At 35.6% G+C, this 18,557-nt stretch overlaps 1 long non-coding RNA gene across 1 annotated transcript; it reads right to left on the minus strand.

Moving 5' to 3' along the window:
* On the minus strand, positions 5,313 to 6,795 carry LOC107642067. The gene is made up of 2 exons (XR_001620600.2): positions 6,607 to 6,795; positions 5,313 to 5,592 (listed from the first exon to the last, which is right to left on the minus strand). It is a non-coding gene; the product is annotated as an uncharacterized LOC107642067 (long non-coding RNA).

Consider the following 18,557-nt stretch of genomic DNA (forward strand, 5'->3'; position numbering starts at 1 on the left):
ACCAAATATTCCCAACCTAATTTCTCCACACTTAAATCATGTACATTCTCACTAGTCTAAGCTAACCATGGATTCAAATTAAGGACATTTATTGTTTTCTACTTAGAGTTAGTGATGTGCTAAAATAAAGAACAAATAGGGTAAAATAGGCTCAAAAATTGGTTTGCAAAGGATGATGAAAGGGTAAGGCCATATGGGTATGTAAGCTATAGTAAAACAAAGGTCTCAATCACATAAGTACATGCATACATCAAACAATGGAAATATAGAATTAAACAAGACAAAGATCATAATTTTAGAGAGAACAACACACACCAAAATAAAATATTGGTTGATAAGATGCAACCAATCAAATAGGTTCAAAAATCTCACTAGGTTGTGTGTTCGAGCTCTAAAATAATATTCCAAATTAAATTTCTTCAAGAAATTTCAACAAAAGTTTGAAGTTTAATTAGTGAAATGCCTTAAAAAAATTTCTTGGAAAAGAAGTTATTACTTCAACCAAGTAGTACCTAAATGCAAGCAACTAACTACACATGCAAGTTATCATATCTAACAAAGAAAAATTAAGATATTGGCGTTGAAAACAGAAGTAGTTACCACGGAAATCGGTTCTCGACCTCCCCACACTTAAAGATTGCAACGTCCTTGGTGCGTGCAAAGACGAGCAAAGTGGGCTAGAGTTGCTACAACTGATGCGTTCCTTCAAAAGGTTGTGCGGAGGAACTTGTTTATTGCCCCAGTTAGAAGCTTTTCCTTTCTCCTCTTGGTGGCCATCCTGAAAGGAGAGAAGAAGGAAGAAGAAGAAGCCCATAAACACATATATCAAAACAAATATAATATAGGTGGGGCGAATGCCAAATAAGAGTGGGATTCTCAACTATATGGTAGCTACAACATGTAAGTGAGAAAGCAATATAAGGAAAGGGCATGTCAACTAAATATCAAACAAGTCAAGAAGCACCAAAATTAATCAAGAATTATCAACAATTGCGTAGGAAAATTCAACATCAATAGTAAAATAGTAAACTTAAAAAGGAAAAGAAGAACAAGCTACAAAGCAAGTCAAAATACAATGAATGAAAGTATGAGAATGCAATAGACAAAAAAAAAAGAGGATAAAAATGAGAAGTTAAAAGAATGAAGAATAAGAAAGGTAAAAAGAAAGAAGAAGGAGAGATGAAAGAAGAAAGAAATGGGGGAAGGAAAACGACGCGTAAGCGTCGTCCACGCGCATGCATGGATAGAAGAGTGAGGAGGCGACGCGTGAGCGTCGGTCACGCGTACGCATGAGAAGCCGGTCACGCATACGCGTGAGAAGCAAAGAAAGAGGAGGTGACACGTGAGCGTCATTCACGCATGCGCGTGATTACTTTTCATGCTAGACGCACGAAACCAGCATAATTCCATCACAACTCTCTGGTTTTTTGTACCAGAGGTAGCATGAAGAGACGAGGCGTGCGTGTCGGCCACGCTCACGCGTGGGTTGCCAAAAAATACAGTGACACGTACGCGTCAGCGGGGCGCACGCGTGGGTTGGGTTGTGCACCTAGCACCCCACCCGCATGGTTCCAGCACAACTCTCTGATTTTTGTACCAGAAGTTGTAGCATTCAATATGACGCGTGTGCGTCGGCCATGCACACGCGTGAGAAGCAATTCTTTGTTATCAGAACAGAGGCAAAGATGCAAATTTGAAAAGTATCATACACACTTAATGAAACAAAGATAAGCAAATAAATAAAAAAAACCTATAGAAAAGGAAGATCATACCATGGTGGTTGTCTCCCACCTAGTACTTTTATTTAAAGTCCTTAAGTTTGACCATTGATGGGGTTCTTGCTATGGTGGCTTATGCTTGAACTCTTCCTTAAATCCCCACCAATACTTGCATATCCAATGTTCACCAGGATCCCAAACTAAGCGCATAAAGCCTTCAAGCAAGTTTAAGCAAGTGATAAGGCCCCAACAGTATTGATTGTTGGAAGAATTCTGGGGTCCCAAACCATGCTTTTGCACCCATCTTCTTGTTGATAATCATTTTTCCAACCGGGTGGCAAGCAATTCGAATTCTCACTGAGGCATCCAAACAACTTCCTAGACCCATTCAATCGAGCTCTACACTAATACTTGCACTTCAACTTTGAGCATGCAACCATATTGAACCTTGCATGACAACTCCAATCACTAACCATTTCTCTCTTACTCTTAAAGCCACAAAGAGCTCTAAGTTGAACATCTGTCTCAAGTAAACCATATTCAAGTGGGAAAGTGAAGGTTAAGGATAAGAATTTTATCCACTTGAACGTTGTATTGGATGGTAATGGCTTGGGGAGAGGTGTTTCTAATGATCTTGCAAGCTCCACTCCCTTGAGCTCTTCCTTTGATAACTTCCACCTCTTGACATGCTTCCTTCACTACAACCTCTTCCTTATCCAGTTCTTCTAATTCTTCCCCATCACTCAAGTCATACGTTGGAGGTTGAGAAAAGTCTACCTCAACATCCCTTTCAGATTCACTCGGAGAAGATTCTTCAAAGTCAAGGGGTTCAATTGCGGATGCAAGTTCATCACTTGGAGGATGTGATATGGGATCTTCATCACCAAAGAAACTTGTTTCTTGCTCTATTCCGTCCAATTCTTCATGGGGAACATGCCTTGGAGGTTGTGCACTATCCTCCTCAACATCAATTTCAAGCTTTTTGGAGGAATACTATACAACTCTAGATTCCCATGGAGGTTCAGCATCTCCTAAGTCTTCAACCACTTCTTCCTCTTCAAACATTATGGCTTCCTCCAATTGTTCCAATACAAAGTCACAATTCTCATTTTCCACCGGAGTTTCTAATCTCTCCTTCATGCTACGATCCTCATTAGATTCTCTACATGCGGCCATGGGAGTACTTTGAGTGTCAAGGCATAGGGAGGCTAAATTATTTACTGCCTTAGTCAAGGTAGCCATGAGTTCTAGTGTCATCCTTTGCATCTCTCCTTGCCCTTGAAGAAGAAGACCAATGGTGTCATCCATTGGAGATTGGAGTGGATATGATGGTTCATTGTTTGGGAAGAAGGGTTCATGATAAGAGGGTGGTTTATCTTGATAAGGATATGTAGATGGTGTATATTGAGGTGGTATATGTGAGCATAGTGGTTCTTGGGAGTAATTGTATTAGAATGTGGGTGGTTCTATAGGTTGTCTGACGAACAGATTTCTGTCGGTAAAGAAATTCACAAATATAATCGCGTTGTAAGTATAGTTTCTAAACCAACAGAGAATCTTTTCGTACAAAAACTTGGTTGTCACAAGTAACAAAACCTAATAAAATTTATAACCGAAGTATTTAAACCTCGGGTCGTCTTCTCAAGGAATTGCAGGGAGGTGTGTTTATTATTGGTTATGGAAAAGGTAGAATTTTGGGTTTTTGAAATAGAGAACGAGTAATTTAAATGGCAAGAAAAATAAATTAATAATTATAAAGAAAACTCTTGGTAAGGTGTAAGAACTGAAAATCCTATCCTAGTTATCCTTATCAGGTGTGATGAGAATTGTTTATCGCTCCCACTTAGTTAACTCTTACTAAATAAAGGAAAGTCAAGTGGACCAATCAATTTGATCCTCAAGTCCTAGTCAACTCCTATGGAAAGACTAGTTTTAGAGCAATCCAAATCAATCAGCAATTCCCAAATCTTAATCTACTGCTGAGTTTGACAACTCAAGTGTTACCAATTACTTAACCAAAGGCAAAAGGAGAAAAATCCAAATTATTTATATAATAAATAAAAAAAGCAATCATAAATCTGAAATACCTCAAATTGCATTACATAAAGAAATCAATTCTAACATGAAGTTCATAAGCCAAATTGAAAACATAAGTCAAATAAAAGTAAAAGTATTAGAATAAATAAAAGTAGAAGAGAAACATTAATTAAAGAAACATTGAACCTGGAATGAAGAGAAGTAGCCTAATCATAATAGAAATCCTAAATCCTAATCCTAATCCTAAATCCTAAGAGAGAGGAGAGAGCCTCTCTCTCTTAAAGCTACATCTAAAACCTAAAATTGTGATTTATGAAAGTATCATTAATGAATGAATGGATTCTCCCACTTTATAGCCTCTAGTCTGTATTTTCTAGGCCGAAAACTGGGCCAGAAACGGCCCAGAAATCGCTGGTTGTAAAATCTGCCACGCTGATTTTTCGTCACCGCGACGCGTCCACGTGAATCACGCGTTCACGTCACTTATCGTCAGAGTAACTATGGCATATTATATATCATTTCGAAGCCCTAAAAGTTAGCTTTCCAACGCAACTAAAACCGCATCATTTGGACCTCTGTAGCTCAAGTTATGACCGTTTGAGTGCAAAGAGGTCAGGCTGGACAGCTTAGCAATTTCTTCAACTTCTTGTATTCCTTCCATTTTTGCATGCTTCCTTTCCATCCTCTGAGCCATTCCTGCCCTGTAAACTCTGAAATCACTTAACGCACATATCACAGCATCTAATGGTAATAAGAGAAGATTAATATTAGCAAATGTAAGGCCAAAGAAGCATGTTTTCAATCATAGCACAAAATCAGGAAGGAAAAATGTAAACTCATACAAATCATATGAATAAGTGAGTAAAGAATTGATATAAACCACTCAATTGAGCATAAGATAAACCATAAAACAGTGGTTTATCAATCTCCTCACATTTAAATATTAGCATGTCCTCATACTAAACTCAAGAGAAGCTATAAGAGAGTGAAGAGGAATGGTAGAATGTATGAAATGCAACCTATCTATGTGAATGCAACTATATGCAGAATGCTTTTTCCTACTTGGTTAAAAGTAAACAAATTCTCTAAAACAAACATAAAATGGATTCCACTAGTTCAAATCACAAAATAAAGTACAAGTAAACTTGTAAGAAGACAGCTCATGAAAGCAGGGAACATAGAATCAAGCATTGAACCCTCATTGGTAGTGTATATGCACTCTAATCTCTCAAGTGTCTAGGGTTAATTCACTCTACTCTTCTCTAGTCATGCTTTCTAAACTTTGTTCTTCATCTAACCAATCAACAAAAATTTAATGTACCAATGCAAACATCATGAGGTCTTTTCAGCAAGGTTCGGAAAACCGGACCGGTCATCAAACCGCTCTAGCTACTGGTTCACTGGTTTAATGGTCCAACCGGTTTAACCGATGGTTCAACTGAAAAAACCGTTTTAAAATAAAATAATAAATAAATTATAAATAAACATCCTAAAATATAATTATAGTATAATATAAATATTAAAATAATTTTCAAATTTAAAAAACTACCTTAAATGTCATCAATCAAATTCATATACTCTTATTAATATACAAACTCAAGTTAAATAATATAAAAAATATCAAATATTAAATGTCAACATAAAGATTTATCAATCAGAGAAGTGGTTAATGGAAATACAAAACAATCAGAGAAGTGGTTAATGGAAATACAAAACAATCAAAATAATGCATGCTTTTTTCTCAAGGTGTGATAGAATCTTATGGCATGGGAGAGACCTTCACCAATTATCTTACATTCGTGGGGAGTCAAGATTCTCTGATCAAGTGATCCTAGACCTGTGTATAGTATATTCTCAGCAGAAGTTGATCAAAGAAGCTCTAGTGGCCAAAATATTTCAGCAAAACCAGCATTCAACATTTCAAAACCAGCAAAACCAGCAACTATAAATGACCATAAGTCTCTTTACCCAAGTCAAAATAAACAACTATATCTGAACTCAACAATCAGCCTTCAGCACCAAACATTACAAAACATTAACCAATAATCACACTAAACTTGCAACCAGCAATTACAAAACAGCAACAAACATTAACAATGAAAATTAACCATGTTCTTAACCTAAAGCAGGAGCCAAACACAATGGAAATTAACAGCATATTCTTAACCACAACACAAGACGATATCTGCCTCAGGCATTCAGCCATTCAACACAAGGGATTTCTGCCTACAGCCTACAGCATTCAGCCATTCAAGTATTCAAATACAAAGCAGAATTCAGCCATTCAAATACAAGTATTCATCAACATTCTAACAAAGTAGGCGTTCTGGAATCATTGAATCAGAATTCAAATACAAGTATTCATCAACATTAGGCGTACTGAATCAGAATTCAGAACCATACATTCTAACAAATTATCAAATACAAAGCATTCAGCCATTCAACAAATTAACAAATACAAAGCAACAAAACACAAAAACATCAACATTAGGCGTTCTGGAATCACTGAATCAGAACCATACAGTCTACGAGAGGCCAGCAAAAAAATTAGGAGCCATCAGCAACTAGTAAGCCAGATAACAAACTAACAAAGCCATCAGTAAACTAACAGAGCAATCGAGCCATTGAGCAATTAGAAAACAGTCACACTAAAACAGAGTAACAAACTAATAGAGGGAACGAGCCATCAGTAAAGAAGAAGAAAACCAAAAATTGAAAACAGTCACACTAAAAATGGAACAAAAATTGAAGAAGAAGACCGAAGAAGAATACCAAATAACAACAATTTCAGAACTTCAAAGTTCAAACCAAGAAGAAGACCGAACAATCAGTGAAAAAAATAGTAAAATACCTAGAAGAACAGAGCTGGTGACGGAGGCATGAACAGAACTGGCGACGGAGGCAGGAACAGAGCTTGCGACAGAGGAGCAAAGTTTGCGACGGAGGAACAGAGCTACGCGACAGAGGCAGGAGGCAAGCCCGGCGACTGTGCTTCCACTGCTGAGAGTCTGAGACGTTAGCTGAGTGAGGGACCAAGTGAGCTTTGAAGCTCCAACCGGCGACAGCGTCAGGAGCAATTCGGCTGCTGAACGAAAGGGAGGGATTGAGCTCGCCAGTGTTGAGAGGAACCGCCAGCTCGAGGGTGATGGGAGGGACGAGAGAGGGAGTGTCTGCGCTGTTGGAGAATTAGAGGGAGTTAGGGTTGGTAGGGCTGGGGTGTTCGATTGAATGCTAAACGCCTGTGTTTTGGCGTTTTTGGGCAAAATAAGAAAACCGGCCGGGTTCTGATTCGGTTTGACCGACCGGTTTTCGACCAGTTCAGCGGTTTGGAAACAGTTTTGATTCTGCCGGTTTTTGGTGTTGAACCAAACCGTAAAGGCTACCGGTTCGCAGTTAAACCGGTTAGACCGGCCGGTCCGGTCCGGTTTTCAGAACCTTGCTTTTCAGGGTTATAATGGGGCTAAGGTAATGGTGAGGATATATGTATGGCCAAGTGAGCTATAATATGAATCTTTAATTAACCTAAGCTCTTCACCTATACACACACTCTATGTACTTCTAAAATCATGCCTAGCTACCCAAAATTCCCATTTTTGCATATCATACTCATGTATCAACTTTTCTTTAATTTTATCACATATGCATTGATTTTTCGTTAACTTAACATTGGGGTAATTTTGTCCCCTTATTTATTTACTTATTTATTTATGCTAGAAATATATATTTTTTGGTTCCACATGAGTAGGTACCCAAATTCCCAATATTTTATCATTTAAACACTGTACACTTTCATTAACCCAAGTACCCACAGTTTTCCCACACTTAGTTAACACACTATCTTAAACTAACCAAAGATTTAATTGGGATATTTAATTTATTTTTCTGCTTAAGACTAGTGATGTGGTAGATTATAGAACAAATGGAGATAAAAAGGCTCAAGGTGGCTAACAAGGGTGACATAAAAGGGTAAGCTATTTGGGATAAGTGAGCAAAAACAAGTAATGGCATCAATCATATGCAAGCATGTAAATACATTAAATAGTGTACATATAGAATGGAACAAAGTAAAGTCTGCAATTATAGAGAAGCAAACACACAAGAATAGAATATTATGGTTAAATAATGTAACCATTTCATTAAGCTCAAGTCTCACAGGTTGTGTGTTCTAGCTTTTAACTATGTTCCAATTACAACTTCCAAACAAGTTTTAACACAAGTTTTTTTTTTCAATTTAAATTAGTGAAATATTATAAAATAGAGTCTTGAAAAGAAATTTATTACTTTAACCAAGTAGTAACTAAATGCATAAAATCAAACAAACATGCAATTAAACATGCAAATGCAACAATAACTAACAAATAAAGTAATATATTGGTGTTGAGAAGAAAATAACTAACCCATGGAGATCGGTATCGAGCTCCCAACACTTAAAGATTGCACCGTCCTCGGTGCATGCTGAGATGTACAAGTGGACGGGTTGCTCCAACTGACGCTTGTAGATGGAGGTGCCTTAGTTGGAGGTCTCTTGGTTCCTCTCCTTGCTGGTGTTTTGGGAGCAGCTTTCTCTTTATCCTTCTTAGTGGCCATCCTAAAAAGGGAAAAAGTAAGTAACTTTAAAACTTAAGGGTTAGAGCAAGGAAGGGAATGGTATAAGTGATAATCAATACACGGTAAAGAGGGATGTCGTTAACACATGGTCATGACTACATGTGAAAAGTTCATCAATGAAAATATAGCAAGTGCATATGATGGCAAGTAGATGCAAGATGTTTATTGGCATGTTGGCAAAGGCATGAATAGCATAGATCAAGCATTAAATGCCCAATTTGATTATCAACTCTTTCAAACTAACAATCTGTTTGTATTGACAATTATATTTAATCAATAAAATATAAAAGGGTTTTTGTGAAAAACAGGCATTAGAGTAGTAGAATAGAGTAATATAAAAATAATGCACAATGCTGTACAGGCTTTTTCACAAACACATAGCATGCATGGTGAATACGTTATTGAAAGTATTAAATTGAACATGCAAGCAACCCTTTAAGAAGCAATATTAATTGTCAAACAATTCCGTAATAACTCACAAGCAAAATGTAAAAGAAAATAATCACCCAATTAAATTTCTAACACCAATTAAAGGAATAAAAAGAAAAAAAAAAGAAAAAGAAAATATAGATAATGAAAGTAAAAAGAAAAAGAAGAAGAAAACATTAATAAAAATAATAAAGGAAAAGTAAAAAGTAAAGAAAGAAAGAAAAGAACCTTGATAATGGATGTGAAAAATAAAGGAGGAAAAAGTAAAAAGTGAGAAAGAATAAAGAAGGAAGAAGAGAGAAGAAAGAAATAAGAAGGGAAAGAAAAGATTTAGATTTGGGGAAGAAAAGATAAGATATTTGGCGCTTATCTGGATAAGCTGTGCGTCGCATGTGATGCGGACGCGTGGGTCATGCGATCGCGTGACCTGATTTGTGCTATTGGCGCGAGTGCAGCCTCGCGTACGCACAACTCTCTGTTTGAAATGCATTTCACCAAAAATCTGGGGTGACGCGTTTGCGTGGTTGACGGGATCGTGTGAATGGCCATATTTTGAAAACGACGCGGCCGCGTGGGGCACACGGTCGCGTGGTAGGGCTTGTGCTTCCAGCATCATTCCAGCCCTACTCCACCATAACTTGCTGCCATACACCCATTTACGTCGATTTTGTAGGGTCACGCGTTCGCGTGGGTGACACGGACGCGTGGGGAGGCTATTTTGCAAACGACGCGAGCGCGTCAGCGACGCAGTCGCGTGGGCATATTTGTGCTTAAGGCACGCCTCCAGCCACGCTTTCGCGTGACTCTCTGCTTCGTTTCTTCCTAGTTTTTAATGCCCTATGACGCGGACGCGTCAGCGACGCTTGCGCGTCGCGTGCAAAAATTTTTTTTTATGCAGTATGCAGAATGCAGATGACTATGCAGAAATTATGAATGAACAAACAAAGAAAATAAAATAAAATAAAGCTAAGAACAAAAAGGAAAGAATATACCATGGTGGGTTGTCTCCCACCTAGCACTTTTAGTTAAAGTCCTTAAGTTGGACATTTGGTGAGTCCCTTGTTATGGCGGCTTGTGCTTGAACTCATCCAAGAATCTCCACCAATGTTTGTACTTCCAGTAACCTCCGGGGTCCTAAATTAGACGCATAAAGTCTTCAAGCAAGTTGAAGTAAGTGACAAGGCCCTAAGAGTGTTGATTGTTGGAATGAATTCCAGGGTCCCAGACTTTGCTTTTACACCCGTCTTCTTGTTGATCATCATGACTCCATCCGGGTGGCACGCAATTTAAATTCTCACTGAGACATCTAAACAACTTCCTAGACCCATTCAATTGAGAATTATACCAACCCTTATACTTCAATTTGGAGCATGCAACCATATTGAACCTTGCATGACAACTCTTACCACTAACCATCTCCCTCTTACTCTTAAAGCCACAAAGAGCTCTGAGCGGCCCATCCGTCTCAAGCAAAGCATATTCAAGTGGGCTGATTAAACTTAGAGATGAAAGATTTACCCACTTGAATGAAGGAATGGATGGTGATGGCTTTGGGGGAGAGGTCTCCAACAGCTTTGGCAAGGTGATTTTCAGCTCCATTCTCTTGAGTTCTTCTTTGACAACTTCCACCTCTTTGCAAGCTTCTTCAATATCAACCTCTTCCTCTTAGTAGCTTTCTTCCAATTCGATCTCTTCTTCATTGTTCACCAAGGGCATGGGAGGTTGTGCTTCTTCTTTAATCTCCATGTCAAGTCCAATGGGAGAGGGTTCAAATGTAGATAAGAATTCATCATTGATTGAATCCATCTCTTGATCATCCCCTTCAAAGTCTTCAACCATGATATGCCTTGGAGGTTGTACACCCTCCTCAACATCAAATTTAAACTCCTTAGAAGGGGGCTCTATGACTGGGCTTTCCCATGGATGTTCCGCATCTCCTAAGTCTTCGACCAATTCTTCTTCTTCAATAATTCCGGCTTCCTCCACTTGTTCCAATACAAAGTCATGCTCTTTACTGTCCACCGGAGTTTCTAGTATCTCCTTCATGCTACGTTCTTCATTAGATTCTCCACATGAAGCCATGGGGTTCCTTGAGTATCCGAATGTCTGTAAGGTAATTGATTTATTGCTTGCTCCAGTTGATGAAGGGTTGCATGAAATTGATCTACTGTTTCCTTGAGGTGAGCCTGTGATTCTTGGGTCGATGAATATGGACATGGTGCATATGGAAGTGGTGGTTCTTAGGGGTAATTGGATTGGAATTGGGGTGGATAAGGTTTAGGGTCATATGGAGGTGAATGGTTGTGGGTGGCTTGTGAGTATGGTGGTTCAAAGCTATGTTGAGGAGGTGGTTCATAGGCATATGATGGGACTTGTTGGTAACTACAAGGGGGTCCACCATATCTATCATCTTGGTACGCACCTCGAAATGGCTCTTGACCATAGTTATTTGGTGGAGGTTGGTTGTCACGGAAAGGTCCACCGTAACTATTGTCTTGGCATGCATTGTAGGATGGTCGTTGTCCATGGTTTCTTGGAAGGTGTTGTTGCCGAAAGGGTTGATCAGATCCTCGTGGTTCCTTCAATCTTTGATTGTTTTGACCTTGATGCATGTTCCTGTTATAGCTTCCATTCCTTACAACAACATTGGAACCAAACTTAAAGCGACGGGGTGAGAACTCATAATAGCTAATAAAAATTTAAAACAAAAATAAAAACAAAAACAAATAAACAGCAAAAGAAAATATTTACAATAACCAATAATAAGGCACACGTTTGTAATTCCCCGGCAACGGCGCCATTTTTGACGAATGGATTTCTGTCGGTAAAGAAATTCACAAATATAATCGCGTTGTAAGTATAGTTTCTAAACCAACAGAGAATCCTTTCATACAAAAACTTGGTTGTCACAAGTAACAAAACCCAATAAAATTTATAACCGAAGTATTTAAACCTCGGATCGTCTTCTCAAGGAATTGCAGGGAGGTGTGTTTATTATTGGTTATGGAAAAGGTAGAATTTTGGGTTTTTGAAATAGAGAACGAGTAATTTAAATGGCAAGAAAAATAAATTAATAATTATAAAGAAAACTCTTGGCAAGGTATAAGAACTGGAAATCATATCCTAGTTATCCTTATCAGGTGTGATGAGAATTGTTTATCGCTCCCACTTAGTTAACCCTTACTAAATAAAGAAAAGTCAAGTGGACCAATCAATTTGATCCTCAATTCCTAGTCAACTCCTATGGAAAGACTAGCTTTAGAGCGATCCAAATCAATCAGCAATTCCCAAATCTCAATCTACTGCTGAGTTTGACAACTCAAGTGTTACCAATTACTTAACCAAAGCCAAAAGGAGAAAAATCAAAATTATTTATATAATAAATAAAAGAAAGCAATCATAAATCTGAAATACCTCAAATTGCATTAAATAAAGAAATCAATTCTAACATGGAGTTCATAAGCCAAATTGAAGACATGAGTCAAATACAAGTAAAAGCATTAGAATAAATAAAAGTAGAAGAGAAACATTAATTAAAGGAACATTGAACCTGGAATGAAGAGAAGTATCCTAATCATAATAGAAATCCTAAATCCTAATCCTAATCCTAAATCCTAAGAGAGAGGAGAGAGCCTCTCTCTCTAAAAGCTATATCTAAAACCTAAAATTCTGATTTATGAAAGTATTATTTATGAATGAATAGATTTCTCCACTTTATAGCCTCTAATCTGTATTTTCTGGGTCGAAAACTGGGCCAAAAACGGCCCAAAAATTACTGGTTGCAAAATCTGCCACGCTGGTTTTTCATCACTGCGACATATCCACGTGAATCACGCATTTGCGTCACTTATCGTCAGGGAAAATATGGCACATTATATATCATTTCGAAGCCCCGGACGTTTGCTTTCCAACGCAACTGAAACTGTATCATTTGGATCTCTATAGCTCAAGTTATGACCGTTTGAGTGTAAAGAGGTCAAGCTGGACAGCTTAGCAATTTCTTCAACTTCTTGTATTCCTTCCATTTTTGCATGCTTCCTTTCCATCCTCTGAGCCATTCCTGCCCTGTAAACTCTGAAATCACTTAACGCACATATCACGGCATCGAATGGTAATAAGAGAGGATTAATATTAGCAAATGTAAGGCCAAAGAAGCATGTTTTCAATCATAGCACAAAATCAGGAAGGAAAAATGTAAACTCATACAAATCATATGAATAAGTGAGTAAAGAATTGATATAAACCACTCAATTGAGCATAAGATAAACCATAAAATAGTGATTTATCATTGTCTTTCATAGTGGTCACAAGGATGAGGTAAGGGTGATTGGTTGTATGAGGGGTATAAATCATAGGATGGTGTTTGGTAAAATGGGGCTTGTGAGGTAGGTTGAGAACTATATTGAGGAGGTGGTTCATAGGCATATGGTGGTAGTTGTTGGTAGTCACTAGGAGATCCGCCATAGCCATCGGGTTGGTATGCATCTTGGAATGGCTCTTACTCGTAGTGCATTGGAGGAGGCAGTTGCCATGAAGGTTGTCCATAAGCTTGAGGCTCCTCCCACCTTCGATCGCTCCATCGTTGATGCATGTTCTCATTGTAATCTCTATTTCCTGCAACATAGTTATAACCAAACTCATAGCCAAATGGGTGAGAGTTCATGATAGCAAGAGAAAATAGAAACAAACACTAACAAGAAATAATGAAAATAAACTCCTAAAACTAGCAACACCTAACAAAGAAGCAAAAGGAAAACATATTCACAATATTTACAATAACTAATAATAAGGCACACATTTGCAACTTCCCGGCAACGGCGCCAAAAACTTGACGCAGAAAAATTGTCGGTAAAGAATTTTTCAATAAAATCGCGTTGAAGTATAGATCTAAACTGACAATTAAACCTTAATCAATGTTTAATATGTTTGTCACAAGTACAACCCCAATATAAAAATAAACTGAAGTATTCAAATCTTAGGTCGTCTCTCAAGGAATTACAGGAAAGTGTGTTTAATATTGGTTATGATTGTATCTTTTTGGGGTTTTGAAATAAGGGACAAGAAATGTAAATAAATAAAAATAAACTAGCAACTAAGAAAAGTCCTAGCAAGGGTTGATAATTGAAATTCCTATCCTCATTATCATTGTCAATTGTGATGGTAATTGTCTTTTGCTATCACTTAGTTAACCTCTAACAATTGAAGAAAAGTCAAGTGAGCAAAAATCAACTTAACTTCACAAGTCCTAATCAAAGACTAGATTTAGTGAAGCTTAAGCCAACTAGCAACTTTCAATCACCAATCAACGAGAGACTTTGACAACTCAAGAGTCTCCAAATTACTCAATCCAAGCTAAGAACATAAAAATCTAATTTAAAATCCAACCAAGCATTTTATTAAACACTTGGAAGGTACAAAATAAAACATAGAAAATTAAAGAGAAAACAATAAAACCTAAGACTAACAATTACAAGAAATTAATAACCAACAATTAAAGAAGAAACCATAAACATGAAATACTTCAAATTGTATTAAAAGGGAATTAAATCTAGCAAGAAGAGTTCATAAACTAAATTGAAAAAATAAAGAAATCAACAAGAGAAGATAAACTAAGATACTAGGACAATAAAAGGTAGAAAAGAAACTAAATTAAAGCAAGATGGAAATCTGAATTTGAGAAGAAATAAAACTAAAAGAAACCCTAAAACCTAGAGAGATGAGAGAGCCTCTCTCTCTAGAATTCTACATCTAAACCTAAAGTGTGTGAATGAATGAATGAAAAGTGAGTGACATCCAGCTCCACTCCCCAGCCTCTAATCTTCATTTTCGGGCTTGAAACTGGGTGAAAAGCAGCCAAGAAATCACCCCTATCATTTTCTGTTTAATGCAGCACGTGACGCTCGTCACGCGTACGCGTCAATTACGTGTACGTGTCATTTAACCTTGCACCTAGCCACGCGTACGCGTCGATAGCAGCTTCTCAAAACTTCAATTTCTTGTGTTCCTCTTCTTTTGCATGCTTCATTTCCATCCTCTAAGTTATTCTTGCCCTATAAACTCTGAAATCACTTAACGCAACGGCATCGAATGATAATAAAAGAGGATTAAAAATTAGCAATTTTAAGGCCTAGGAAGCATGTTTTTAATCATAGCACAAAATTCGAAAGGATTTACAAAACCATGCAATTTACATAAATAAGTGTGAGAATAGTTGATAAAATTCACTCAGTTCAATACAAAATAAACCATAAAATAGTGGTTTATCAGGATACACGACAGAAAGATCATATCTGGGTTAACTGTAGGATGTGTCGGGTATGAAAATGTAACCGACACGTGAGCTCATGGCCAGTAGAACAGGCATGCATCATATGCATTTATTTGAATTGTTTGGATGTGCATTTTACTATTGTGTTGTGCTTATGTGTTTTATCTGATTACGTGCTATGTGTTATGTGTTATGTGCTTTCTATATGCTTGTTTGTGTGTTTGATTGTTTGATTTGATTATGTTTGCTAGTGCACGAAGGTGATGAAGGTTGAGGTAGATTGATTTCATGATTGCCCTTAGATTCTAATTTATGTGTTCAATGTATAAAAGAGAGAGATGGTAGTATGTTGGTTAGAAAATCCTTAGGTGTCTTTGGCCCTCACAGAAAAGATTTTAAAGACTCGGTTTACTTTTTCAAATCACACTTGATTAAAAAACAATTGTATATGAAATTATATATATAAGTAAGTGGAAATAATTTAAAAATAAAGAAAATAAAGACTGCGAGCTTTTATAAAGAGATAAACTTTTCTGAGATGTGCGATGACCAATTATTTCTATTACATTTGTGACATTTCCTCTTCCTACTGAGGACCGTATAGTTTGGTTCTTAACCTCTTATATCCCATATTTGGAAATAGATGACAAAGCCTTCAAAAGTTTACGAAGTATTGGGCGTGCTTTCTTTGTTTTTTTAAATGTTTCTTCGCCTTTATTATTGCCATAAATTTTGTACAGAGGAATAGAAAATTGTAATTATAATATATATATATATATATGTGTGTGTATAATATTTGTATAAGCTACTGTTCCTATAAATAAAGAATACTATGACGATGTAGATGTATTTATATTCGTATGATGTATAACAAAAAAATGCCTTCTATTTTAAGTTTTGTTTTACTTAAAAGGCTCCTACTTATTATACTTATATATAGTTAAGTCGTGTAATATCTTCGTTATTAGAGTAGTGCAGACGAAAGCGTAATATTCTAATAGTGAAGGTATTACAAGAATCAATTTTTGTAATATCACGAATATATTATTTTATATTGAGAATTTGTTCTTTCACTATAAAATTCAATTTTGGTGATTTTAACTTCTAGAGAATCAATTATTGGCCTATGAAAACCAATTCTTGGGCTCTGTTTTGCTTCAAATCATCAAGTTTGGACCTCTTCTTATTTCTTCGCCTGAAATTTTCCATTTTAGTGTATGTCTTGCAAACTGATTTTCCTAATTTTAACTTCAAAAATAATACTTTGATTTGTCCAATTTCTGATTTTATGCTTGTCTTCAGAATCTACATTCTTGATCTTCAAAGTCATCAAGCTTTTGAAGAGTGACCATTGTATGGTTTGTGAGAAAATTCCAACAAAACAAATAAGAGGGATAATAGGCCAAAACCTTAATGGACTAAATTGATAAGTGTACCAAATTGCTCTAAGTAATACTACGATGAATGAATATCGTTTTCACGATGATTAAAGAATTGAACAAGCAACTTCTAATCAAACCTTTAATTAGATCAACAAACTTTTGTAGTAGATGAGATCTTGGAATAATAACGTAATATGTAGTGTAAATGAATGCTTATGAATGATTAGAGAAGTAAACAATGAATGGAGATGTTAAGGTTTCGAAAATGTTTAATTTTTAGAAAAGGGAATGTTCATGCATGTTTGTTTACTTTGATTCATGCAAGATAATTTCACGACAAATCATATATAATCAAATCTCAATTCCCTGGCATTCAATTTCTCTTTATCTTATTTAATCATCAATTCTTTGGTCAATTAATTAAGAAAAAGAGGTTAAGCACAATTCTAATTTAAAGTTTGAAAAATTATGATTATCAGTTTAAGTTAATTCTAATATTAAATTTTTCAAGATAATAAAGGAGTCTAAGACAGAGGTAGAATATTTTTTAATACTTCTAATCATTAAGAATAAGAACGAAATTCAATTCTTGAAAAAGTATCAATGCATTAATTACAATAAAATAAACAATCAAATTACCAATTCATAAAATTAAATAGAGCTCCTAATCCTAATATAAAGGAGTTAGTGATTAATGATAAAAAAAAAGATAAACTATACTAATGAATGTGAAATGCTGGATGATCCTCAGTGAATTATCGCTCGCTTATTTATATTTTAATCATAACCTAATTTTTGAACTTAAACTAATCCTAATTTTATCTTATCGAAGAATAAGATAACTAAACAACAGTTCAAATTTAAATTAGAGCACTTTTATCTTTTTAAAAGTAAAAGAACCTAACAATAACTAATCACTTTCAAATTCAAATATTAAGTATTTGGAGGCGCCAGCTTCTCTTCTTCTTAGAGTTAGGCGCCAGCTTCTCTTCTTCTTTTGCAGGCGTTGGGCTCTCATTTTGGAATAAGGTACCAGCTTCTTGCATTTGAATGCCAGATTATGGGCATTGACCGTCCACACTTGTTGCTTCCTGCGTGTTTTCTTTGATTGCTTCTCTTCACCTAACTTTTTAAAAGAATAATCTTAAATCTATTATATATCTCTAATTTTAAAGTTAAAATATGCCACATGTCACTCTCTTATTGCAATTGAAATCAAATTTTTTTTTCCAAAATTAAAGAACTCTCCCCTATTCTCTCTTCATTTCTCTATCTCTCTCATTTCTTCACTCACTCTATCTCTCTTATATATATCATTATCAATGACTAATTACGAATTCGACAATCAAAATATACAACATAACATTCTCTAATTGTATTTAAATTAAATTAAAATTAAAATCTATTATATATCTCTAATTTTAAGGCCAAAATGTGCCACATGTGTCACTCTCTCATTACAATTGAAATTAAATTTTTTCCTCCAAAATTAAAGAACTCTCCCCTCTTCTCTCTTCATTTCTCTATCTCTCTCATTTCTTCACTCACTCTATCTCTCTTATTTATCATTGTCAATGACTAATTACAAATTTTACAATCAAAATATACAACATAACATTCTCTAATTGTATTTAAATTAAATTAAAATTAAAATTGAAATATAGTTATATTATATATTATATTTATATATTACTAACTAATTTAATAACTAAAATGTGTCACATGACACTCTCTTATTAAAATTTAGAGAAAATATTTTTCTCTAAAATTAGTAAACATCCTTCTTATATTTTCTTATCTACCTCTCTCTTTTTTCTATTTCTCTTTATTCTTCCCACTCTATATATAATTTATAATTCATATTTTATATTAGTAATTTGACAAATCAAAATGTGTCACCAGATATTTTTATTATAATTAAAATAAAAAAAATTTTAACTTCCAAAATTAACAAACTCCCTCTCTCATTCTTCTTCTTTATCTTTCTCTCTCCTTTCTCTCATTCTTTATTTTTCTCTACCTTTATGTTCTATAAAAAATAAAATTAACAACATAATATAATTTAAATAAAAAATATTATTATATACATATTTTTTATTTAATTTTAAATTTTTA

This window comes from Arachis ipaensis, chromosome B05, assembly GCF_000816755.2.
Source record: "Arachis ipaensis cultivar K30076 chromosome B05, Araip1.1, whole genome shotgun sequence".
In the NCBI taxonomy this organism is placed as follows: domain Eukaryota; kingdom Viridiplantae; phylum Streptophyta; class Magnoliopsida; order Fabales; family Fabaceae; genus Arachis; species Arachis ipaensis.